This window comes from Capsicum annuum, chromosome 5 (assembly GCF_002878395.1).
Source record: "Capsicum annuum cultivar UCD-10X-F1 chromosome 5, UCD10Xv1.1, whole genome shotgun sequence".
Classification (NCBI taxonomy): Eukaryota; Viridiplantae; Streptophyta; class Magnoliopsida; order Solanales; family Solanaceae; genus Capsicum; species Capsicum annuum.
In genome coordinates this window covers 47,483,002-47,504,067 of record NC_061115.1, presented here as the reverse complement: position 1 = coordinate 47,504,067, position 21,066 = coordinate 47,483,002, and positions in this window count along the sequence as shown.

Below are 21,066 nucleotides of genomic sequence, written 5' to 3'. Positions count from 1 at the left end.
ATATCCAAAAATCGTATCACTACCAGCCTTACACTCACCCTGATGATTTCTACCATATTTAAAGCAAAGCAGATTAGTACGATCACTATTTACACTACCTTGGGACTTAGAGCCTAGCGCCCTATCCGGACCATCTTGCGTGAACTTAGGCACTGGTGCACTAGCTGAAGATGGATCTGGGGCTAAAACTTTTTTACAAACTTAAGAATGATTACCGCCTTCTGACCTTACGAGAGAAAAGTTGAAACTACCTATTTTGACCCTCTTATTCTCTCTCCTTCTCCCTATGCTTCTCCTCCTCAATTTGTTGAGCATGAACCATGAGTCTAGATAAGTCCATCTCCTTAATAAACTTGTTGGTTCTACATTCCTTAACCATACTATCAGCTACACCAGATACAAACTTACTCATTCTAGACCTATGATCCACCACCATAGTAGAAGCATACCTTGCCAACTGAGTAAACTTAAGCGAGTACTCCTTCATGTTCATATTACCCTGCTTCAAATTGATGAACTCCTAAACCTTATATTCCCTCAACTCTAGGGGAAAGAACATGTCTAATAATGTTGTGGCAAACTCTTCCCACTCTACAGGCGCTGCATCAATACATCGGTCTCCCTTCCACTACTTAAACCAAGTATGAGATACACCCTGCAACTGATATATAGCCAACTCTACACTCTCACTTAAAGTGATACCCATGATATCTATCACTTTCTGCACGATTTCAAGAAACTCCTATGGATCTTTCTAAGACTTAGATCCAAAAAATAGAAGGTTATTCATCCAAGTATAATCCCGAGTCCTAACTGTAGCTATATTTTCCACTGGATTGGTTGGGGCAACAGCCTGCTGGTTGTTCTGAGTAGCTATAGAATGGTCTAAGGTAGTAAAAGTGGCCCTGAATTTAATGTGAGTGACATTCTTATTCGGGGCATCTTCCTAAATAAATAGTGTGCAGGCTAATCCCCGTTTCTTCTTCCATTGTTTCTAGAAGGCATTATCTTTAAACTGAAAGAAGGATGAGTTAGAATGAGGAATTAAATAGAGATCATGCTCTTTCACATGACATGAACACTAAAAGAAGGGAAACTTTTGTAAAATATCTCGTAACCTCTTGCCCATAAGTATGTCGTGTTTCACACCCATGCACAAAACTCTACTCAATGCAGATTTTAGATACCCTAGGACACTTTAAAACCTTAGGCTCTAATACAAAGTTTTCTCACAACCCGAGGCTAACCCCTAATTAATATAACGGTGCTTACGGCCACAAATGACCACAAGTTAACCAATGAATTGGTATTTGTTGTGAGAACTAAGTAAAATAGTAATATAACACTTGTGCAAAAGATAAGCTGATATGATACTGTAAATCTGAATACTAAAATACGTAGCAATGACATGTCTGAAATATATGATAAAAATATTGGAAACTAAATTTTCCGTCTTACAAAATTGATAAAAATTAAAAGAGCTGACTGGCTGTTTAATTGATTGTCTGAAAGCCTCTAAACATCATGAGCAGTTTATGGGACAAACCCCCAACTAACTCGACTGACGAAACATAAGAAAAATACTAAAATAACTGAGAAAACATATCATGACCTCAATGGATGAGGACTTACCACTACAGCAGCTGGGTAACACTGAGATATCTAAGAACGGTTAGGAAACCAAGAGTCCAAACCTATGTTATAAGACAACATAGCATAAAGAAAAGTTTGCGATCAGTACTTTGAATATACTGGTATGTGAGATAAGCACTGACTGAAATGCATGAGATAACTAAGCATGAATGCATGAACATGTAATATCTGAGAATGCAATACAAAGCAAAAATATATTTCTGATATAATCTGTAATCCAAAAGACTAAATTCTATATAACTAAATAACTAAAAAGTTGTATACTTTGGTCAAGAAAACCTGAGTTAAGACATACAGGATACTAACTGAGACTATGGGACTTATCATGTAACCGACATGCCCCAATCTGAACTAATCGGGGTCCAACCTGTAACCCCGGTTGGAAGGGCGTCAGTACCTTACCATGGCTACTAACATTAGTTGTATGGATGCACTAAACTGGGGTCCCAAATAACTAGGGAGTCACCCTCTACTGGTAGGTTCTCTCATGAGATATTCTTCAACCCTTAACTAGCAGGAAGACATCTCAAACCTACACGGGCTACGTAGTTCTAAAACTTAGGGACTACTACTAAAGGTTACACCATGTACTGGCAGGTGAGCCTCCATCCCTTGGTTTGCTCGGTTCTAAATCTTACTCCCAACTAAACTGATACTGGTACTGAACTAAATTAAGTTTAACTGAACATTATCTTTGATAGTACTCATCATGATCATAAATATGTGAGTATAATGGTAAGATTCATGGATTAACTGACTTATTAGTTGAAAATCTGAAATATTGTAAAACACATAGGCATCGAGTGTTCATAACCCTCCAGCACTAAATGATCATAAAATATGATATCAAATCTTAAAACTGTAGTATGGAATCATGGTTCAAAGACCCAAAACATGAACATTTCACCAAATGAGTTAAAATCATATAGTTGAACATAGGAATGTGTCAAACATGAGGAAACAACATGATTACATGGCTCAATTCATAATTTTATATTGTAACATGAAATTCACTTGAACATGACATGGGAAATTGTAGTTTAAAACATGAATTAACCTAACCTTTCATGGAATCATACGTGGACATGAAACTGCATTCAATTACTAAGGAAAGACATGAATTTAACCTATTTTGAACCTATAAAACTCCATAGTAAAGCCAGAACCTATATTTTAATCAAACAGAAGGTTTTCAGGCTCAATGAGTGAATGGGACCCATTTATGAATACCCCACAACCTCAATTGTTAGGTTCTTAAAGATTGCTTGGACTTAGGATCTTGAACTCTTGGATTCTTGTAGAAAGAGCCTGTTTTTTTTTTCTTTGGAAGGAGAAGGGTTTTTCTTGAGAGTAATTTTGAGAGGAAGGGGAAAATAATACCCCTATGGATGCCTCAAATTATGTTATGGATAAATTGGGTTGAGGGTATAAGACTTACTTGCCCCTTCATTTCATTAATCAAAGAGCTAGATGGGAGATATCAATGCGCCGCATCTCTATTTGGGGGAGATAGACCGCGCTGCATCATGTACTCTGGGGGAGAAAGCAATGCGCCACACACCTTATCCCCATGGGAGAGTCTAACGCGTCGTGGACTTATCACATTGGCTCACTGTTTCAGCTATCCAAACACGTCCCTAACCTCTTCCAAAAATCCCAAAACAATCCTGAGACAAACTATTAACCTCCCTAAATATGAATCAACTCATAAACCAATATCTCAGGGTCAGGTAGACAAAAACAAAAATCCGTAAAGTTTAGGAAACTTAAAAAGGACTAATTCCTTAGCACTTAGTAAATATTTCAAGCCTTAGACCCATTAATCATGCAACTACAACTGAACCGGGCATAGAATCTCATGGGATATTATAATTAAAAATATCCATGGATTGACTAGAGAGGAGTGCTTGAAGATGCCATCGTAGAGACTAGTTTGCAACAATAAAGGACTGTTAAAATGGTTGTTTATCTTATACCTTGCACTACGCAGGAGGCACTAAACCAAAGATGATCATCTTATTGGGTGAACTTTGAGGATATGATATGTCCACTATATAAAGTGGAAAATGAAGACGTTGATAACATGTTGTTTCAATGCTCATTTGCAACAACTATAAGGGGAAAATTGTTGGATTGGTTGAGCATTAATGGATGGGTAGCTGACTGGAAAGCTGTGGTTGACTGGGTATGGTAAATGCCAAGGAAATAATTACACAGCAAGAGGTGTATAGAATACCACTAATAGGACAGGTTTATCACGTATGGAAGGAGAAAATGCTAGAGTATTTGAAGCATACCCATAAAACACTGAATCAGTTTGTGAAACAAAGTATACATGAGATTCATTATAGAGCTCAGAAGTGTAGTAAACTACCTAGCAAACTTATATCCTTGAATTTCTATCCATATATTAGCATTAGGAAGGTTCGCTTGAGTTGTTGATGCATGTTTGGGTCTTTGTACAAACTGCATGTGTTTTTTCGTAGTGATATAGTTCTTACTTAGCAAGAAAATTGTTAGTTACAAATATATACTAGTTTAGTTTACACATGTTGTATATCACGTCAGAATATATATATATAAAATACATGATGAATAAATTATTGAAAATAGAATAGTCAAGGTTTTTTCTTTTGTAAATTAAAATAATAATTTAGTTTTGCTAGTTAATCAACCTTTTGTTACAAATTTATACCATCAATCAAATAATATGATATAAATCTAATATAAAATTTAATCTTGAGATATCTCAATTAATACATAAAAAACAACAGACAATAACCAAACTCAAAGGTAAGAAACTACAAATGTAATACTATGATTAATAGTACAATTAATAGTAATTATATCAAGCGAGACAACTCTTCCTTAACTATCTAGCTAACTTTCTATTCGGATCTGAGTATTCAATAACCTCCTATCTATGATCATATGCTTGCTAGTGCAAACCCATTGCTAATACAGATTCATACAGGTGTAAAACCACCAATTCAACGATAAATATTTTCTAGTATAATCACACAATTGGAGTTTAGATGTGGTAGAGTGTATGAAGGACTTACCACTACCTATTAGAGGTCAAAGGTTATTTCTAATAGACCCTCGGATTAGACAAAAACACTTCAAAGTAGTTTAAAAGAGAAAATACATTAAATATTCTTATCTTAAAAATTATTCCGACCAACCAAAATTAAGGAAACTCGAAAGTGGCAGGAATACGTGATAAGAGAAACTTACCACTTTTTCATAGAGATAATAGTTTCAAGTGTATATGAATTGGCTAAGAGGATGCAATAGAACCTGCCTCAACAAAAGTAAATGAGAAGGCTATGGCCTTTGCTTTATTTCCAGGGTAGGGAGTATGGATTATCTAGAGTAATTAAGGAAATGGAATACAATTAGGTAGTTAACAAAACATATTTTCCTCAATTGAGATTCATATTCATGACTTTAAAGAAGTATATCTACATCAATGATGCTTAAGAGTTCCTATACAACAATCAAGTGACTCATCTCTACATTTAGAATTAGATTCCGAAAATCAAAGTGCAAATAATAAGTGTCTCAGCTAAAATTGTGTAATAGTAAAATTTATCCTAAATCAAAAAAGATTTGATGATAGAACGTGATTTAAACTCCTTATAGATAATCAAAACAATACTTGTCATGTCATGTAATTAATTACATGGCTGAAGTACTTATTAGGACTGGTAAGGTAAGACCTAACCCCACTTGGTTGTAGTTATTCTTAATGAAGAATTTGATTTATTTATTAATAAAAGAGACATTGTTTAGTGGGAAAAAATTACATAGCCAAAATATATGCATTTAACCTTCTCAAGAGTCAAAAATAGTTATGATCCATGCACAATTATTTGAGATATTCAATAGATTCAACAGGACATAAATATGAGCTACAAAAGTGTACATGTATCATGACAGTATTGACAAGTTACCCTTTGCTATAACTAACTGTTAAATCTTGTAACTGGAGAAAATTAAAGGTAATGTGTCTTTAAGTCTTGAATGAGGGATTGGTGACATTGATCAACTTAAAGGGTCAAAACATAATTAAAAAACTTGATTAAGTTGATTAGGGACTTGATTAATGTTTTCAAAAATTTCTAATCCTTTTAAAAATACAAATCAACCCACACCACTCTCCTCTCCAAATCAACCGTCTCTTACCTCTCTTCCCTCTCTCTTAACAAATTCTCTCAAACTTCTCCCAACTAACAGTTCTACAAATTTCTCCCTTCAATCCCCAGCGACTTCAACCACCGACAACCAAAAAGTTAGGCATCAAGTTCCTTTTTGATTTTTAACTATCAATCGACATAACAACATTGCTCTCTGGGGACAACAGCTTCAAATTCTTCATTGTCCCTTTTCTTCTTTCACAGGCTATATGGGCTCAGCTCCCCCTGCTAAAGGGCCCCAGTGCGTGAAGCCGCATAACCAGGGAAGAAAACCTAGGATAACTAGTACATACGCCAAAGTATATAGTGTGACATAATGCACACAGTCACTAGGACCAAACCTCACATTGGCAAATATGGGTTTCCAATTTAGATCACCCCGGGACCTCCACCTTTCACGACTTCGCTAAACATCTATCCTTTAAACCCAATTAAAACCATTTTCCAACCAAACCATTTGTCCATTATTATAAACCAGGGCTATTAGTAGTGGTATCGTCATACCAACGATAACTTTCAGGTATTGTCCTTATCCAAACCTTAGGGGATTTCCATATACCCCACAAGATTTCTAATTAACCAAAACCATGCCTAGCAAGTCCTTTCCAATCCATTTTGAACCATTCATATCATTTAGAGTTCTATTACCAGATTTAAACCATGCATAAGTTCCATTGAAAACCCAATATAATAGTGAAAACATTGTTAAAGGCATTTTATCAAACAAATTGGGGGCATAGTATTTCCAAAACCTAAGTACAATACCAAAGAACCATTCCCATGCAACCAATTATCCAAAACCACCATTAATGCATATAAAAGCATAATAAAACATGGGAAAATCATAACCAAGCATTTATAACCTAAACCCCCAAATCATAGTTGAAAACCCAATATGATACAACATTCAAATCATAAAAACATTGTATAAAACCTTTCCTTTAGTTGGAACTGACAATGAGGGAAGAGTACTTGCCTTAAAACAAGATGATGATGGAGAGAAATCACCAAGACAAGCCCCAATTTACTCCTTAAGATGAAACCCTAGCTTCTTTTACCTAAGAACTCTAGAGGATTTAAGAGTGTTTCCCAAGTGTTTAAGGATAGAATAATAGGGAAAATAACCTTCCAAGTGCAATCTAGGTCGTGGGGCCTTATTAGGATTAGTAGGAAAATATACAAATTGCCCTCACTTAAACTGCATTAAATTCCCATCATAGGTACGACTGACCCTTACGAGTCGTACCCATCCTGTACGAGTGGTACCCACCTCTCAAACCCTAGGCTTTCCCCTTGGACCCAACACTGTCCAAGGTACGACACACCTAAACCCAAGTCATATTCAAGTGTACGATTGGTACCCATAAACCTACCCCTGGCAGAATAAAATCTAAGATGTTTGAACACTGACCACCATAGAGTCCTGGGTATGACTCGTACCTTGACTTACGACTCATGGTGAGCCACTTGTACTCAGATCCAACTTAAGTTATCAAGTCTAAGGTTAAGTGAATTAACCAAATAAATTGTATCCACCAGAATAACTCGTACCACTGATTCATACCCATTCTAGTTACCAAAATCCATTCAACCAAACAACACTGTTCAGCATACGATTAGACCATACCTCCCATACCCAAGTGTACGACTCGTTCCCCTAAGTTGTATCTTGCACAGAAACCAGATATTATGGAAATTTTCTAAGGTCCAGAAACCAGGATGTTTCATTCTCCCCCACTAGGAATATTCTCCCTGAATGACAGATACAGTAGGGGTAATCACACGCACGAGTCATTTACATTATCAAATATATTTTCGATCTTTAACAAAGTTTGAAAACAAAGAGGCAAAGATATTAATATTTCCTTTAACAAACTCAAAAAATAAAGATGCATCAAAGACACACACCTTCCTCACGAATCCCAAGAGCAGAAAACAGATCTGGATAGTTGGACTTCATATTCTTCACCACTTCCCACATAACTTCTTTAACCTTATAGTTCCGCCACAGAACTTTAACTGAAACCACATCCTTAGTCCACAACCAAAAAACCTTCCTATCCAAGATCTCAATCGAGATATATTCATAAGACAGTGAGTCTGACATACCCAACCCCTCCAAAGGAATAATCGAAGAAGGATCACCAAGACACTTCTTCAACATGGAGACTTGAAATACCAGACAAATGGAGTCCAAACTAGAAGGAACTCCTAATTCATAAGCAATATTTCCAACCTTCTGCAAAACCACACAAGGGCCAATATACTAGGGACTGAGCTTCCTTTTTTTGCCAAACCGCATTACTCCCTTCATAAGAGATACCTTGAGGAACATCTTACCCTCATCTTCAAACTCTAAGTCTTTACGCCTTACATCCGCATAGGACTTTTGGTGCTTTAGGCATCCTTAAGCCTATCCCAAATCACCTTCACCTTTTCGATAGCTTGATAGACCAAATTTGGACCGAATACATCCGGCTCACCAAGCCCAAACTAACCAATAGGATATCTACAACTCCTAACATGCAATTCCTCAAAAGGGGCCATGCCAATACTAGAATGATAGTTATTGTTATAAGCAAACTCTACCAAAGGTTGATGCTCAACCCAACCGCCACCATAATCAACCACACATGACAAAACATATTCTTCAATGTCTGAATAGTTTTTCTGCTTGCCCATCCATCTGAGGATGAAAAGTGGCACTCAAACTCACCTTAGTACCCAATCCCTTCTGAAAAGACCGCCAAAAATGAGATGAAAAATACATATCATGATTAGAGATAATCGAAATAGGTACCCCATGAAGCTTCATAATCTCCTAAAGATATAACTTTGCATAATCCTCTACCAAAAAGGTAATCCTCACTGGCCAGAAGTGAGCAAACTTTGTCATCCTATCCATGTGATCCAAATCTAATTATATTGATTTCGAGACTGAGAAAGACCAGTAATGAAATCCATATTGATTATCTCTCATTTCCATTCGGGCAAAATAATTTCTTGATACAACCCATCAGGTCTTATGTGCTAAATTTTAACTTGTTAACATACCAAGCACTTGGCCACAAAATCATCCACATCATTTTTCATACAATTCCACCAAAACATCTCCTTTAGATCATGATACATTTTTTTCAAGCCGGTATGTACAACGTAGCACAATTTATATGCCTTAGTCAAGATCTTTTGTCGCAAACCATCGACATAATGAATGCACAACCTCCCTTGGTACTGTAAAGTACCATCGCCACTTATGTTAAACATAATTACCTTCTACATACCCACGTAACTCTTGATTTTCATCAAGATAGAACCTAGCACTTACTTCTCCTAGATCTCTACACCAAGAGATGAGTGAACCACTTCTTGTACCATCAACCCACCATCCTTGGAGTCCAAAAGATAAACTTCAAGATTAGCTAAGCGGTGAATATCTTTCATTAATTCCCTCTTTCCTTCCTCCTTATGAGCCAAACTCCCTATGGATAACCTATTAAGAGTATCATCAACCATGTTAGCCTTACCTACGTAATAGTAAAGACTCGTGTCATAGTCTTTGAGAAGATCAAATTATCTCTTTTGTGTAAGATTTAGCTCTTTCTGAGTGAACACATACTGTAGACTCTTATGATTAAAAAAGATGTCTATATGCACTCCATACAAATAATGCCGCCAGATTTTCAAAGCAAAACACACTGCCAACAATTCTAAATCATGAGTAGGATAATTCTTCTCATATACCTTGAACTGCCTGGAAGCATTGGCAATCACCTTCCCATGATCTATCAAAACACAACCAAGTCCCACCCTAGATACATCACAATAAACCACAAACCCCTCACTGCCCTCAGGCAATGTTAAGATCAAAGCTAAAGTTAGCTTATCTTTGAACTTCTCAAAACTCTCGTCATAAGTATCCAACTAAGAATACTTCACCTTTTTCGGAGTCAACTTAGTCAAAGGAGCAGCTATCATTGAAAAGCTCTCTATAAACCACCGATAATACCTAGCCAAACCAAGAAGCACCGAATATCAGTTGGAATCATGGGTCTACGCCATCTTTTAACCATATCCACCTTTTATTGATCCACCATAATCCCCTCGCTAAAAATAATATGACCAAGAAAAGTCACAACGTTCAACTAAAACCCACATTTGGAGAACATGGCATACAACTATTGTTCCATCAAGGTATACAATACCATACGGAGGTAATTAGCATAATCCACCTCACTTTTGGAATAAAATAGAATGACATCAATAAACACAAGGATGAAGAGATCCAAGAATTGCCAGAAAACCCTATTTATCAAGTCCATAAATATTATCAGGGCATTTGTCAAAAAAAATGACATCACTCAAAATTCAAATTCCCCATATCGAGTACAAAAAGCCATCTTAGGGATATCCTCCTCCCTAATCTTAAGTTGATAATACCCAGATCGAAGATCTATCTTAGGAATGAACTTGGCACCTTACAACTAATAAAATAAGTAATCTATCCTTGGAAGAGGATACTTATTATTGTTTGTTACCTTATTTATCTATCGATAGTCAATGCACATCCGAAGGGAACCATCCTTTTTGCACACGAACAACACTAGTGCACCCCATAAGGATACACTAGGATAAATAAAACCCTTATCCAGAAGATCCTTAACTTTTTTCTTGAGGTTTCTCAACTTAATCAGAGCCATTCTATAAGGAGAAATAGACATTGGGCGAGTTTCAAGAACCAAATCAATACCAAACTTTATTTCCCTATCCTTGGGAACACTAGGAAGATCATCTAGAAAGACCTCAGGAAACTTATGTACCATCGGAACTGACTGTAAAGAAGGACCTTTTGAGTTAGAATCTTTAACCCAAACCAAGTGATAAAGACAACCTTTAGAGATTAACCTCTGAGCTCTAAGACAACAAAATAAACCAACCCCTAGGAGCTAGGGAACCACCCTCCTACTTTATAATCGATTCACTAGGGAACCTGAAGACAACCTTACAACTTTGATAATCTAAGGATCCGTAATGAGTATGTAATTAATCCATCCCCATAATAACATCAAAATCTATCATATCACATTCAAATAAATCAACCAAAGTCTGTCTACTACCCACAGATAACTCTAATGCCTCGAGATCCTATCCCGAGACATCACATGGTGCTTATGGACCCGAAGGACCACAAGCTAATCTTTACTGATATCTATACTTGTACACTACATTATATCTGAAGTAAATACAGAAACTGGCCATAAGGTTCAACACATTTATACATACTCAAAATTAAAAACCGAATACTAATACATCTATCTAAAAAGCCTATAAATTATCTGAACTGTGGAGTTGATGGGACATGTCCCCAACTAACTCCGTCAACTAAAAATATAAACAAAATCTGATGCAATATTAGTAAACTGAGATTCATCCTTGAAAGAAAAGGACTCACTGCTACTACTGCTGACTGGGACTGAACTGATGAGAATACTCTGGATCCTATGCCTCTGAACCTATGGTGTCAAATAAAATACCATAGCGCAAATGCGTCAGTACAAAAATGTACCGAGTATGTAGACAAGGTAAGGATAAATGTAAGGGCTTATGCATGAACATAACTTAACTCAAATAATATGCAAGAGATGGATTAGCATACATAAAGAGTCTATAATTACTGAACATACTATGCATACTGTCACTGAGCATACTCAGAATAACTATGGTAACTGATACTGAATATACTGAAATTCTGAAATTTTTGGACATACTAAGACTACGAGTATCTGAAGCTTCTAAAATCAATAGCAACCCTATCTAGCAGGTTGTCTCCAAATCTGCTAATAATAAGAATGATTGACTGAATCTAAGATCAATCCTATCTAGTAGGTAGTCTCTGAATCTGTGGATAATAATACTACTTGATAAATGATTTGAAGATCTGATAACTAATTTTGAGATCGGCCTATATAGTAGCGGATCTTCAAATTTACAAATAATCATACTTGATGGCCTGTATCTAACAGCCTTGAATCCTATACGCTGAACCGAGCTCTTTCTTAAAGTCTGAGACTGATTCTGAAATTGAGACTGTGGGAAGTAGTCTTCTAACCAACATGCCCAACCAAGCTAAGTTGGGGTCCAACCCGTGCCCCAGCTGGAAGGGTGTCAGTACCGCGCCACCGGTAAAAACAACTTTATATGACCCTCATCTATCAGGTACTCAAACAAGAATGGTGGAGCCCTCATCTAACAGGTCAATCCACCTCATCTATCCTCAACTAGCAGGTATGATGTCTTAACCTACACTGGCTATGTAGTTCAAGAGCACAAAGATTGCTTCTAAGAATCACACCCTCTACTAGTAAGTAAGTTCCCATCCTTGACCTCACTCGGTGTTGAATCCTACTCCCAACTGAAAGACACTGATCTGATTCTTAACTGAACTTACACTGAGCTGAATCTAATATTAATCATGTTTCTCAAAAGATCTGACTAAGTTACACTGAGATTACTTAGTTCCGTATCTGATGGGAAAAGGTATCAAATCATAGTATCTGACTGATGATTTAGAGCTTGAATATATTACTCAAATCACTTCTGAGATTAGAATTGAATTATTTGAATACTATCAGATCTGAGCTGATTTACAGGACTGCGGCTAGATTACTAGCAATACAGTAATTACAGAGATTTTTTAGATTACTGAGTTTTCTTATGTTCTGCACTTGTCTGAGGATACAAAGTTCTACAGTTCACTGAGTTCTAAAAATTGTGGCTCGATTGGAATTATCGCGAAACTGACACGGGCTCTAGACAACAGCTCTATTGTCGGGTATAAATACCCACAGGACTCGATAACATAAAAGTGAAACATAATCATACTTGCATCATCACGATCATCCATTCATCATCATAATCATTCATTCATTAACACTAGCATTCAAGCATATCTCCAAGTAATTAGGAGTCATAACATCCTTTCCCCCTAAAAAATCCTTAAGGCATCGCATCAAGCATTTAAGAAACATAAGCCTATATTCATCATCGCAATCACCAAAGGGTCGCTTTAAGCATCTCAGAATAATAATCATTTAGTAAAATAGGGAAAATATGCTATTAGATCATACTCCATTCAACAAGGTTTTTACCACAACTATTTCATACCTATATCAGTCTTGACATATGTTTGGGTATCACATGGCTTAGGGAAACTTCATACTATCATGTCATAACTTACTTACTAACCACTTGGCATGTATTAAAAACTTAGCATATATCAAAGGGCACATAATTGGGGAATTTACTACTATCACATCTCCACTTGTTCACTAAGGTCCTTCAACAAACACTGGACATGCATAGGTTCACACTTATTTGGGGATTTCACACTATCATGGTACAATTCATTAACTAGGGCATTTCGTGACACTCATAGTTCTCAAAGTCTTATACATGGAGGGGAGTGTGTATAACAATATGCCATACATCCATCGACCTAGCTTCACGAACATTTCATCAACAACCATAACGCATAACGTTATTTTAGAAGTCATCATTTTCTTAAGGGTGTAGCATCCATTTGTAATTAGATAACAATTTAACTACAATGCTTGATTTCTAGTCTCTTAGACATTTTATCAAATACCTCACATGCACAACTTAGGCATAAGTATAATAACCCAACTACTCATCATGAACAACCAAATTTACATGTTTCCAACTCATATATTATCATAGATTCATACAAACCACATAAATATCCCATCTTGGAGATCATTTAACATCAACAACAAGTACATAATCCATTTACCACATAAATACCACATACTAAGGCCAAGACTTGATTCTTGTAGACAAACATGAATCACAACTCAAAAGAATCATTAAAAATTCATAAACATAAATCTTGGAGATTTAAAAAAGGGTACTTGATCTTCTTGGATGAAAGGGACCCAAGAATCAACATCTACGTACCTTGGGGAAACTTCTTTCTTGAAGGTTCTTGGATAGATTCTTGATTTCTTGGCTTCTCTTAATTTTTCTAGATTTTTCTTGAAGAAGAAATAAGGGTTTTGATCTTGGAAATAAACCCTAATTTGATTTTTTGGATGAAAGAGAAGTTATGAGCTTTGATTTGGGGTGATAGGGTATTAAATAGGGTGAAAAATAACCCAAAAATCCCTTTAAAATGGTGCTTCAGTGCTGTCTCGGACAATTCTGACGGTCAAAGTGATGGACCGTCACTCCCACCATCACTTTTGGTCCAGAAAAGGGCCTTACTTATTAAGTTTTAAAAGCCAAAGTGACGGGCCGTCACTGACTTGACGGTCCATCAGTTTGTCCGTCACTCCTTGACAACTCGGATAGCTCTCAGTAAAATGGTCAAAACTTCTTACTCCGATATCGAATTTTGGCAAAATTGGTATCGTTAGAAAGCTAATTCAATTATATATGTTTTAGTAGGTCATTAGATCAAAAATTATTTGTATAATTAGAGATATGGTCGTTTCAAGTTGATTATGGCAATGTCCTTCTTAGGAATTCAATCGGTAAGGGATGTTTTGATTCGTCTAATAGCTAGGACGTATTTAAGGCCTTAATAAACATCAAACTTGATCATAAAACTACCAACTCATTAAGATTTATTTAACATGAGCTTGAATCATGGTTTTGCTATCGATTGGGATTCTCGGGGTATTACAATAACACACACCCTCCATAGACTCTCTTAGCAATAATTGAGTCACCTACCAGAGTAGAAACAAAATTATGATCTGAAATAACCTCAAGATCAAAAGCAATACATACATCCACAAATGGTGTCACATAAAAATAAGTGGACCCCAAATCAAGCAGACAATACCGTCACGAGAAAAGAGCTATAATGTACTAGTAATGACATTAGTGATGCCTTAGATTCCTGTTGAGATACAAGAGCATACAACCTATTCTGGCCAGTGCCGATACCAGAAATAGGAGCAAACAATGAAGCCACACCACTAGCCATAGGAGTAGAAGATGAAGCAATTAGAGCTCTGACACTCTCGAAGCACCCTTACCGATTATATAATTCTTAAGCATATGGTCTAGCTGGCCACATTTAAAACACTTGTCCCTGCCTTCATCCTAATAGCTTCAATGAAGACGACTATAGAACCGACAAAGAGGGCATGAAGAAATTGACCGACCCCCACTCTCCAGAGAGTGGGAACCCTAATCCCAAAAATTATCCCCAGCATATGGACAACTATCACCTGATTGCTTTGGGTAAGGATCACTAGTAGTAGAGAAGGTACTAGAACTCCCCCATTTCTTTTTCTGCCATTTACCTCCATCCCGGCCACCATGCGATAGAGCACCTTCCTGGTCATAAAACTTGTTCCTCTTACCCTGCCCATCTCCAAACTCCATCTGTTTTCTCTTCTCATACTTCACCTGTTGTATGTCGACAACTAACCTCAAAATGTCCATATCTTTGATAAGTAAAGTAGTCTTGCTTTCCAAGATAAAATCCTGAGATAGCCCAAAAGCGAACTTTCTCATCCTTGCTCTCATGTCATCCACCAAATCAGGAGCATATTTTGACAGTTGATGAAACTTCAAGGCATATTCTTTGATAGACATTCTCCCTTGATTAAGATTCACAAACTTCTCCATCTTTACTTCCCTCAACTCTTGAGGAAAAAATGATCCAGAAAAGGTATCTTATAAGGACAACTCCTCCATATCACCTCTATCTCTATCCTACTCTTCATACTATTGGTACGCAATATCCTTGAGCTGATAAGCTGTAAAGTTTACACCTTCCATATTAGTAGTCTGCATGACCCTGAATATCTTCTTTATTTCATCCAAGAAAACCTGAGGATCCTCCTCTACCTTTGCACCAGTAAAATTAGGAGGATTAAGTTTCATAAACTTACCAACCTTTGTGACCTCGGCAGATAACCTACTAGACGAATCCCACTCAGCCTGAGTAGTAACTAACTGCACAATAGTATGAATGACTAGCAAAATGTTGCATTAGTCACCACACCCTGAGGAGGACTAGTATCAACTGGAGGAACTTCAGAACTCAGGAATAGAACTTTAGGATTGAAGACGAACTCCAGATGAAGGATATACCCCATGAACATTGTCCCCAGATTAGACTAAAGAGTTCCTTATGTTCTAGATCATAGAGGCATAATCTAAAAAGTGAAAAACCAAGGACTAGAGAGGAATTTCATGACTTAGACTCCAAGCTAGAAAATAGAATACCAAGAAACTAAAATATTTCTAAATGTCTTGTAGCCTCTCTCTTATGAATGTGGTACGCTACACATCCTTAAAAGACACTCTACCAAACACGGCTTTGTGGAATTCTAGTTGACCATGAACCTAAAGCTTTGATACCAACTTGACACGACTTGACTCGAGGGCCTTGTCATAATAGGCATCCCAGATCCAACCAAGATCGGACACCACCCACGTTACCCATCCCAACCTCCAGTATCCTGCCCTGAGTTGGCTGAATTTCAAAAATATAACAAGTTAACTGGATAAGAATTGACTTTGGGATAGGTCTATTCCTAGACCAACCCTACCAAGTCATCCTGTCCACTAAACCATACCAACCAAACCACTAAGCCAAACCAATACCGAACCAAAGTCCATAAACCAGACCATAACTAAATAAGTTTCAAAATATAATATGATTAACCCTAAAATGAAATATGATGGAACAACCAATAATAACATCAACTGATATCTGCCCCAATACCAATACCAAGGTTAAGGATGACGCCAATATTGATCTCACCCATTCCAACCCATAGCAATACCACAAATCCTCTAACTAAAAAAATACCAAAATTCAGTTGGGGCATGCCCCCAACCATATCCAAAACCAATGTCCATAAATTAGTTAAAGCATGAATAACATCCATGAAATGAAGCCTTTTGTGATGATAAAAGCTCACCACTTTAATCTAAATACTAATCCCAAAGTCTAAATCGGTAAGCAAGAGGAATGGAATGGTCGATTCCTTCATCGTATGGGGATATAGTGCCCAAAGATGGGTTAGTAGGTGAACACTAGCATGAACTCAAGATAAAGATAAAATAATGTCATTTATAAAATTATGTAAAACCATTTATATGAACACAACCATACATACATATATATATATATATAACCATGATGAGAAAGAGGACCAGGTTTAGAATGCCATTAAAACCTTTACCTAGGTTGTGTAGCTCTGCCATCCTAAACCACCCATGAGCTATTTGGGTTAAGATCCTCCTGTTAAAAGGGCTCCAGTGCGTGAAGCCGTACAACCAGGGAAGAAAACTTGGGATGACTAGTACATTCCCCAAAGTATACAGTGTGACAACATGCACAAGGTCACTAGGACCAAACCTCACATCAGCAAATATAAGTTTCCAGTTTAGATCCCCTCGAGTCTTCCAACTTCTACCGCTTTGCTACACATCCCTCATTTAAGCCTAATTAAAAAAAAGTTCCAATCAAACCACTATTCTATTATTAAAAACAAAGGCTATTAGTAGTGGTATCGTCATACCAACAATAACTTGCATGTGTTGTCCTCAGCCAAACCTTAGGGGATTTTTCTGTACCCTATATGATTTTAAAATAAGCATAACCATGGCCACCAAGCCTTTCCAATCCATTTAAATCATTCATATAATTTAGGTTTCAATTACGAGATTTAAACCATGCATAAGTTCCATTGAAAAACCAATATAATAGTAAAAACATTGTTAAAGTCATTTTATCAAACACATTGGGGACATAGTATTTCCAAAACCAAAGTCCATTACCAAAGAACCATTTCCATGCAACCAATTATCCAAAACCACCATTAATGCATATAAAAGCATAATTAAAATATAGAAAAACCATAACCAAGCATTTATAACCAAAACCCCCAAATTATTTTTGAAAACCCTAAATCATACAATATTCAAATCATAAAAACATTGCATAAAACCATGTTTTTAGTTGGAGCAAGCAATAAGGGAAGAGTACATGCCTTAAACCAAGAAGATGATGAAGAGAAATCACCAAGACAAGCCCCAATTTACTCCTTAAGATGAAACCCTATCTTCTTTTGCCCAAGAAAACTAAAAAGGATTCAAGAGAGTTTCCCAAGTGTTTAAGGAAGAAAAATAGGGTAACTAACCCTCCAAGTATGATATAAGTTGTGGGACCTTATTATGATAAGTGGGGAAATGTCCAAATTGCCCTCGCTTAAACTGTAATAAATTTTCATCATAGGGTACGACTGACCCTTACGAGTCGTACCCATTCTGTATGAGTGGTACCCACCTCTTATACCCTAGGATTTCCCCTTAGACCCAACACTATCTAAGGTATGACATACCTAAACCCAAGTCGTACTCAAGTGTATGATTGGTACCCATAAACTATACCCCTGGCAAAACAGAATCAAGAAGGTTTGAATATTGACCACTATACGAGTCCTGGGTATGACTTGTTCCCTGACTTACAGCTTATGGTAAGCCACTCATACTCAGATCTAACTTAAGTTACCATGTCCAAGGTTAAGTGAAGTAACCAAAGGACTCGTATCCACCAGTACAACTCATACCACCAAGTCATACTGATTCCAGTAATCAAAATCCATTCCACCAACCAACACTGGACATTATACAAATAGACCATATGACCCATACCCAAGTGTATGACTAATTCCCCTAAGTCGTATCTTGCCCAGAAACCAAGGAAATTTTCTAGTGTACAAAAACCAGGATGTTTCACTATCACTTCTCTCAAATGTTGAAAACCAAAAATCCAAGAACCATAGGATACAACAAAGTACTTAAACCTTCCATTTTCATCAACATGCAATGCCATCTTGCTTTTGGGATTTGTAGACTCAAGCATGTAATGGTAGGCATCAAGGACTGCATACCTTTGCTCGTATATCCCTCTAACAAAGTCTGTAGAAATCTCTATGGCCGTATATATCTTATAATAACTTACCATAACACCCAATTATGTAAGAAGTTGATTGGTCATATAACTTGTAGAAGGGTCTTTGCCATTGGATAATCTATTTTGGAAATATTTACAGACGACCTTTGCCATGGCGCAAGGATTATGGCTCTTAATGTGATCCGAACCACATGTGTAATTCTTTTTATAAACCTTAATGATGAATCTATCAAAACTTAAGTATTTCATAGCCCTCAACCTCCACTTGCAGTTCAGATTAGCACATCTAAAAGAAAAGACTTTGCCTAAATCAATCACCTTCTTTAGTCTGAAATCTTTTTCAAGCAAGCCATAAACAAAGAAGTAGATAGTTCTATCTTATTCTTGAATGGAATTCCCTTGTAAAAACCTGTATCATCATCTTAACAATTGTCCTACTGTGTTAATTGAGAAAAATTGCCCACCATATTGCTCGTAATAATGGGCGTAGGTGTTTAATCATCATCTGGAATATTCATGTCCAGATTATCCAACTTATCATCAAACATGTATTCTTCTTGTTATTTTTCTATATTTTGTCTCTTAATTTCTCTCAATTTTCAACTATGTAGACCCTTAACACTAGCCTAGTTGAATCACTCAGATAAACACATAACTGAGCCTAATTGATTATCTTGAAAGGCAGTACCCTCTGATTTTCAAAAGAGTTATGCATGTATCTGATGATGAGTTCTTCTAGTAGACAATTAGTCCACAATAGTTGATGATCAAGTTCACAAAATCATCATATGAAATATCACTTTGGACTGTCATAGCTATCGTCTCTTGTATTTCACCCTTCTTCTATTGCCATACATATCGATTACTCTTCTCAATCCATTCACCATGATAATCCACCCTAATTACTATTGATCCCTCCATTAGTGGTATATAAGTAAAGACATTTGCTTAAAAAAAATTAATAATGACATCATAATAAAATTAATAGTGATTTTATAGTACCGTAAAGTGAACCCTAATAGATGTGTAATCTGTTACAACAGGTGAATAATTTGTTGCAATAGGTCAATGATCTTTTGCAATAAATGACTAGCCTATTAGGATTTATGTTATGGTACTATGAACCTAAAGCTAATTCCAACAGATGAGTCATCTATTGGAATAGGTGAATCATCTGCTATAACAGATTATCCATCTGTTGCAACAACTTATCCATCTGTTGCAACATATTATCCATCTATTGCAATAGATGAAACACCTATTAGGATAGATGTTATAGTACTAAAGAACCTTAGAGGTTGATCCCAACAGATGAGTGACATGTTGCAATAGACAACTAATCTGTTGCAATAAATGACTCACTTGTTGAAACAAATGACTCATGTTTACTAGTTTTGTAACATGAATACCAATAGGTGAATCATTTGTTACAATAGATAACTTACATGTTGCAACAGATGACACGTCTGTTTGAAATAACTTCAGGTTTTATTACAACAGGTGAGTAATCTGTTGTAATAAATGACTTTTTTATTGCAATAGATAACTCGTTTATTGCAATAAATGGCTCATCTGTTCAATTCATATTATAGCACTATAGAACCATAAATATGAATCCAATATATAAGTCTTTCGTTGTAACAGATGACCTATCTATCACAATAGATGACCCATCTGTCGTAACAGATGAGTCATCTATTAAAACATATGACTCTTATATTGGATTCATGTTTGGTTTTTATCCATAATTGAAAAAAAAAAGCAGTAGTAGTGTATGCAGATGATAAATTCAACTAAAATCATAATTTTACTTACCAAAGTGATGTACGAAACAAAATTTGACCTAAAAAATTAGTTAAGTAGAAATAGTAACGGTAACAACAACAACAATGGTCAACAAAAAGAAGATGATAATAATAATAAAAAAAGAATGATAATAAAGCAGAAGATAATGAATAAAGCAGCAACAACAATGAACAACAAAAATCACAAAGAGAGAGAAAACAACAATGAATGAGAAGAAAGAGAAACGCGTATTTTTTCCTCTATTTCCTATTATATTAGGTTTTATATTTGAATCAAAGTATAAATTAACAAACTTGTGCATTATTCTCAAACTTCCCCAAATTTCTTAATTCATAATAAAGTAATTGTCACCTATTCTTAACTATTAAAACTTGAGTCATCTACACCTCATTTTAAAACTATTTTGTCACTTTTAACTAAATTAGCCAAGTAATTAAGTAGGGTGCA